General features: G+C 29.7%; 1 protein-coding gene across 2 annotated transcripts in view; it reads left to right on the top strand.

Moving 5' to 3' along the window:
- Positions 1-308: 308 nt before the first annotated feature.
- Positions 309-6,109, top strand: part of dcma (decima) — a 211,821-nt gene continuing 206,020 nt past the window's right edge. For both annotated transcript variants that reach the window (XR_012461497.1, XM_074138624.1), the window contains exon 1: positions 309-368. The gene's annotated coding sequence lies outside the window, so the exon portion shown is untranslated. The remainder of the gene's footprint in view (positions 369-6,109) is intronic.

The following is a 6,109-nucleotide window of genomic DNA, read 5'->3' as shown; positions in this document are numbered from 1 at the left end:
TATTTTTTTGTTTTATAAAGTTAAAAATCAGGAGAATTTTAGTGAAAACCAGATTTTTTGTCACCCCACTGCTGTTAAAAAAGGGGATATTTAAATCTTACTAAACTATTTTATAACCCTATTTTTTTTTTTTTTTTTTACAAACCGCTCAACATGTTTTTAAAACATTTGCTAAACATAAAAATGCACTTTAGTAAAATACAAGGAAAAAATTGATTCGGTAAATTTCGTAAACATTCGTATATGTTCGTTTAATGATAAAGTTTTTACGAGGGGGCGTTGCTAGAAACCCCTCCGCTACTAAACAGGACTAGCAGTGCTGAAATCAACCCAGTAGTAAACGTAGCGTACCCCAAAGTCAATCCCAAGTATGTATACATTGCAATTTTAACTGTGATTATTTATTTTATTTTTTTATTATTGATTATTTTTTTTAAAAAAAGTTTTAATATAAATAAATATTACGTGATTTATATTTTAAATTATGTATTGTAAAGAATTACAATAGATTTTGGGGGAGGATTTTGTAAATTTATGAAACAATTGTACTTAGATTGTTTTTATAATTTTTTTTTTTTGGTTATTTTCATGTTACTAAACCTGTGTTTGGAAAATAATTAAAGATGAAAATGATATCTAGTGTGGAGAAGGTAAATAGGGTGTATTTAAGGGGTTGGAGACTGGTGCTCCAGTGGCATGACCAAACTTACCTCTAACCTGGCTACAGAGTACCTCAGTCAACTTAAACAAATACTCTTACGATTATACAAATACCCAATGTGTGTCAATAGCTTATTTAAGTGACTACCTTCGTTTTTTTTTTTACTTACCAATTTCATTTATTCATTAATTTGTTTCACTTTCTCTTACATCGGAATGGAGTATACATTGCAATCGTGCCAGTTCTTTTTTAAGATCTCTTGAATTCGATTAAAACAGTGTGCTTGTTAGTGTATGAACATTTCTCTTTAGCGTAATACTTCTACTAAAAAATTGTATTTGTCAACACGCACCATTATTTACAAAACGAAATAATCAAAACATACAAAACTTATTATAATGCACTGATAAAAAATTAATAAAGTTGAGAATACGTATATCGGTTTTTAAAAGACCTTTCGATGTAAAACACAAAAAACTTGTAAAAACTGGTAGAATAAATTCTTCTAATGCAACAAAAAATTATCTATAGTTGATTGGCGAAAATAAATAGGTGGTTGGGTCCATAATATTGAGGGGAAAACAAATTTCAAAAATCCAAAAAAAATCCATCCAGAAAAATGGATTTTCAGTTGTGAAATACCTTTTCAAACACTGTTTTTTACCTTTATTTCATTGGCATTAACTAACTTATCAAAAACACTGGACAGTAATTTATACTGAAATGATACTTTTAGGCTGGAAGTCTAACCCACTTTACACCCCCTAATTGTGGTGCCTTTATAATAATCAAATTTTCCCTAGCTAAAATATTTTGAAATAAACATTGTATACTTCTATGAGTACAATGTGTTGAACAAAGGTTATTTAGAATATCTATTACGGTTGAAGGATTTTAATTACAAAAAAAGAAAAGTTAGATGCTCTGGTATAACCAAATTTAATGTTTCAGCGTCCTGTGTTTTTTTTATGTTTTAAGAGATGTTTGGTTCATACCAAAAATCCAAAGACAAACCTACAGACAATTATTAGAATGTATTCTACATTTTACACATACACACACGCGCTAAACATGTAAAAATAATATTATGGTACATGTGGAAACAATTTAAAAAAAAAAAAAATTAATAATAATATAAACAAAAATAGAGTCGCGCTTTTTTAAGCTAAACAAAACTCAAAACAAATTTAAATATTTCTATCTCACAGCACAAATGAAATAAGTATAATTTCATGTTTTCTGCATGAATTCGCTCGTCACCCGTATAAAGGTATTATAACTCTAATAAGTATAAGTATATAATTCTAAAAGATTATGCGTGCTCTAAATGTAACAGAACTCTTTAAAAAATTTTACTAGGTTTAATTAATTTTAATTTCATTATTAAAAAAAAATATATATATATATTTTACTGATGGTTTTTGGTTTATTTCGACCGTTGTTGATGGATGATTTTTGGGGAATATCGAGGTACGGTCATCAATAAATACAACTTTTTTGCTTTATACCAACGTTTCGGTAATTTTTTACTACCTTCTTCAGGGTCTGTACAAAAGGAATATTACACTAACACAGATGTAACTTGAAGACCATAAAAAATAAATAAATAAATATTTGGAATGACTTACATCGTACATTTATTTATTATACACTAGCTGTACACGTTCACACGTTGCTGTGTTTGAACAAAAAGGCAGTTTTGATACCTCAAACATAATTTATTAATGACCAAATGTATACAATACATCGAAATGAAAATTAACAATAAAATTACCCCTACTTCAGAGTACAGTAGTGTCCTTGCAAAGGTATCATTTCTACATAATGTGAAAAATTCAGTTAATGTTGTTGGCGGTAGTGACATTGCTCTTGCACGTACATTTTCTGATGTAAAATACACACGCTGTCCATTTTCTGCTAAATGAACAACCGTTGGATATCGCTCATGAATGGAAAATGATATACAGGTAATACGCCATACAGCCTCATTGATACTTATGAAGCGTCCCAGTTGATATTGGGTGACTTCATCGTTAGATGCAGTTGTATTTTCCACTCCAAACACTGCCATATCGCTTCCTTTGTTCACATATTTGCAAATATATTTTATAGCTTTCACTGAATTGCAGTACCCAACATTTATGTGTGCGTTATACGTTTTTAGTAGTAATGGAGAATATGGTACTACCCAACGATTATCAACATCAATAGTATTGTTGAGTACTTTTAGTTTAATGGATTTCCCACCATCTTCGGTATAATTTATTCTCGTATTAATAATTGCAAAAAACTGTTTTTCATGGTTTTCATGGTTACACTTTCAACAAATATTACTAATTAAATGTTATTTTGATATTTTTGGGATATTTGTTCGGGAGCACCTAGAACCCCAACTCTGATTTAAAAAAAAATTTGCAAAAACCTTCCCGGGGATATACCTAATAATTTCCCAAATTTTCACGGCGATTGGATGTATGGTTTTTGAATCTATCGAGTACAAACAAACAAACAGACACACATTCATTTTTATATATATAGATTATATTTATTTATTTTTTATGGTCTTCAAGTTAAGTCTATATTAGTGTAATATTCCTTTTGTACAGACCCTGAAGAAGGTAGTAAAAATTACCGAAACGTTTGTACAAAGCAAAAAAGTTGTATTTATTGATGACCGCACCTCGATATTCCCCAAAAATCATATATTTTACTTTTCATTAAAATTTTCATTAACACATGTACACCATATAATCGCCCACAATAAATCAATCTCTACACTAAACTTCAATAATTAATCAAATGATGGATTAAAATTTTGAAACCGTTCAAGAAATTTCAAGAAATATGCATGCTACAACGAATAAAATTCAAAGATAAGTAACGTATTATCCCAGTACTGCGGTTCTAAACAGATTCTCAAAATAGTTATTTCCAAAAATTGAAAATTAGGCTCCCTGATTTAATACGAAGAGAGTAAAACCTCTAAAACTGTTATTTTAATTGAAAATTCAATTTTTAAAAATTAAGGCTGATTGCAATGCTTACTCTAGTAAAGAGATGGTAAACAAAAAATAATAATAAACATTTACAAAAATATAGAGACAACTTATTAAGAGCAGTAACATTCTAACAAGTTGGGAAAATGGAAATACTATCTCACAGTATTAGAGTAACTTACATTAATTAGGTGAGAATAATGTGTCAACTGAGGCTTTCGTTAGAGAACGTACTTTGGGTCGGCCACTAACATGGTAGTCGGTTTAACTATCCAAAACCACTCAAATTCCCTACGTGCATTCTGTAAGACTGATAAATTAGAATGTATATATCATTTACCAATAAATTATCCAAGGGAAATATATATTGAAATGCGGTCAACAAATATTGTAAACAAATTCATTTTTTTGAACACCGACGTTTCGGTAAATATATTACCTTCTTCAGGGTCTATACAAAAGGAATAATACTTAAATGTAAACACATACTGATGAGTACAAACAAAATTGAGTAATAATATAAATCATTCATGAAAATCGGTTCACGCGTTTAGGCGCTACGTTGTTTACAAAAAAGGTAACAAGAAGAAGAAGAAGAAGAAGAACAACAACAACAACAACAACAAAAACAAGAACATTTTTTGAAAAAGCCGTTTTTGCTCATTTTTGGCAACTTTTTTCTCGAAACCTATTAGATCTGGGTTGTTGCAAAAAAATTACAGTCATAAAGGAGGGTTTGCCCTATATTATAAAGAAAATTTGGGAATTTTATCTTTTATAGAAAAAGAGAAAAAAATTGTCAAAGTTGGGTGTTTTTCAACGTTACGCTTTTTCGTGCAGTTTTTGATGGTCAACCCTTATACAACTGTCCTACCGGACAGTTTTAATAGGATGGCAATTTCTTAAAAATAATAATATTTGAAAGATAATATATATATTTATAATATTATATTTAAATTATTGTTTTCACCCATCCCTTACCACCATATTAAGCTTCCTTTCCATGAATCCTCATCAGATGATGATGTAGCTCAACATTAAATTTCGCAAATTTTATAATGTAAGTCATTTTCAAATATTATTAATATTATTTCTAAATAATACCCTGAGGGAGGTAATATATTTACCGAAACGTCTGTGTATAAAAAGTTTGTTTATAATATTTATTTACCGCACCTCAGGATATTTCCTAGAATAATCTAATAACAACGGTTGAAAACCAAGGCTATCATTTACCAATAACATGATGTGTCTTATAAATTGAATTTAGAACCAAAATTCACTCGAGAAAAACTATCAGAATATTAAAATACTTACTTCAGTAAAAGAAAGTGAACAAACTTTTTTTTAAAGTTTATAAATTAACAAAAACTTAGAGGCTAATTATTAAGTAACATTCGCATTTGTAGAGAAATTAAAGGACTTTACAAAACTAAAAAAAAAACAAAATGTAAACTTAAGAAAGACGTACAGTGAGCCTCAACTCACAAAACATTAAACCTGCGTGAGTCAGTATTTTTTGTTTACGAAATAATGAAGTTCAAGTTAGAAATGCACAACATTTTTAAAGGCTGCGTGTCAGAATTTGTAAACAAGAACAGTTGTATAAGAAGTTGATCGTCAAAAAGTGCACGAAAAAATCGTAATGTAATAAACACCCAACTTTGACAATTTTTTTGCTCTTATTCTATTAAAAAGATAAAATTCCCAAATTTTCTTTATAATATAGGGCAAATCCTCTTTTATAAACAGTAATTTTTTAGACACTTGACAGATTGAAAAATTAAACCTCTTGTTCTGACCATCTATGTGAGGGAGAACTCAACATCATTCGCACAAAAGCAACAAAAAACAGTTATACCACTACTAAGTACAAACAAACATTGCCCAAACCAAAGCCAAAACAATAACCTATCCAACATATTCGCCACTTCTGTTTACTTCAGAAACGAGATATACAAACAATGTAACCTTTCCAAGATACTAGTACTTAAAACCACGCTTAGGACCAACAACAAACCAAGAAACAGTGCACAAATTGAAACTAACAAACCTTAGGAATCAGCGGTACAAAGAACGAACACAACTTACGCAAATCTCCTTATCAAACGTTGTTACCAACTGTAGAGTATCAACAACAAAATGACTGTTACATTCAGGGAAAAAAGGAAGACTTACAGAAATCTTAGAAAGATATTTCAGCATTTGTACAAAGAAAAAAGACGTTCACATAGAAGGATTAGGTACCAACTACTTCCGTCATGTTCAAGGATCGGATATTATTTATTTCTGGCATATCAAAAATCTGCCCGATTGTAATACTTCCACATAGGAACGGTAAGACAAAGTAAAAAAACTTGAAAACGTTAGAGTGAGATAACCAACACAAAGTACTCCTGTCGACAATCACTTCAAACATTGGATATTTATGTATTAATTTAAATAATTACGG

The sequence above is a fragment of the Rhodnius prolixus genome, unplaced genomic scaffold (assembly GCF_049639745.1).
Source record: "Rhodnius prolixus isolate KJV_2025 unplaced genomic scaffold, Rpr scaffold_11, whole genome shotgun sequence".
Lineage (NCBI taxonomy): Eukaryota > Metazoa > Arthropoda > Insecta > Hemiptera > Reduviidae > Rhodnius > Rhodnius prolixus.
Note: the sequence above shows the minus strand (reverse complement) of the source record. Positions and strands in the feature narration are given on the sequence as shown.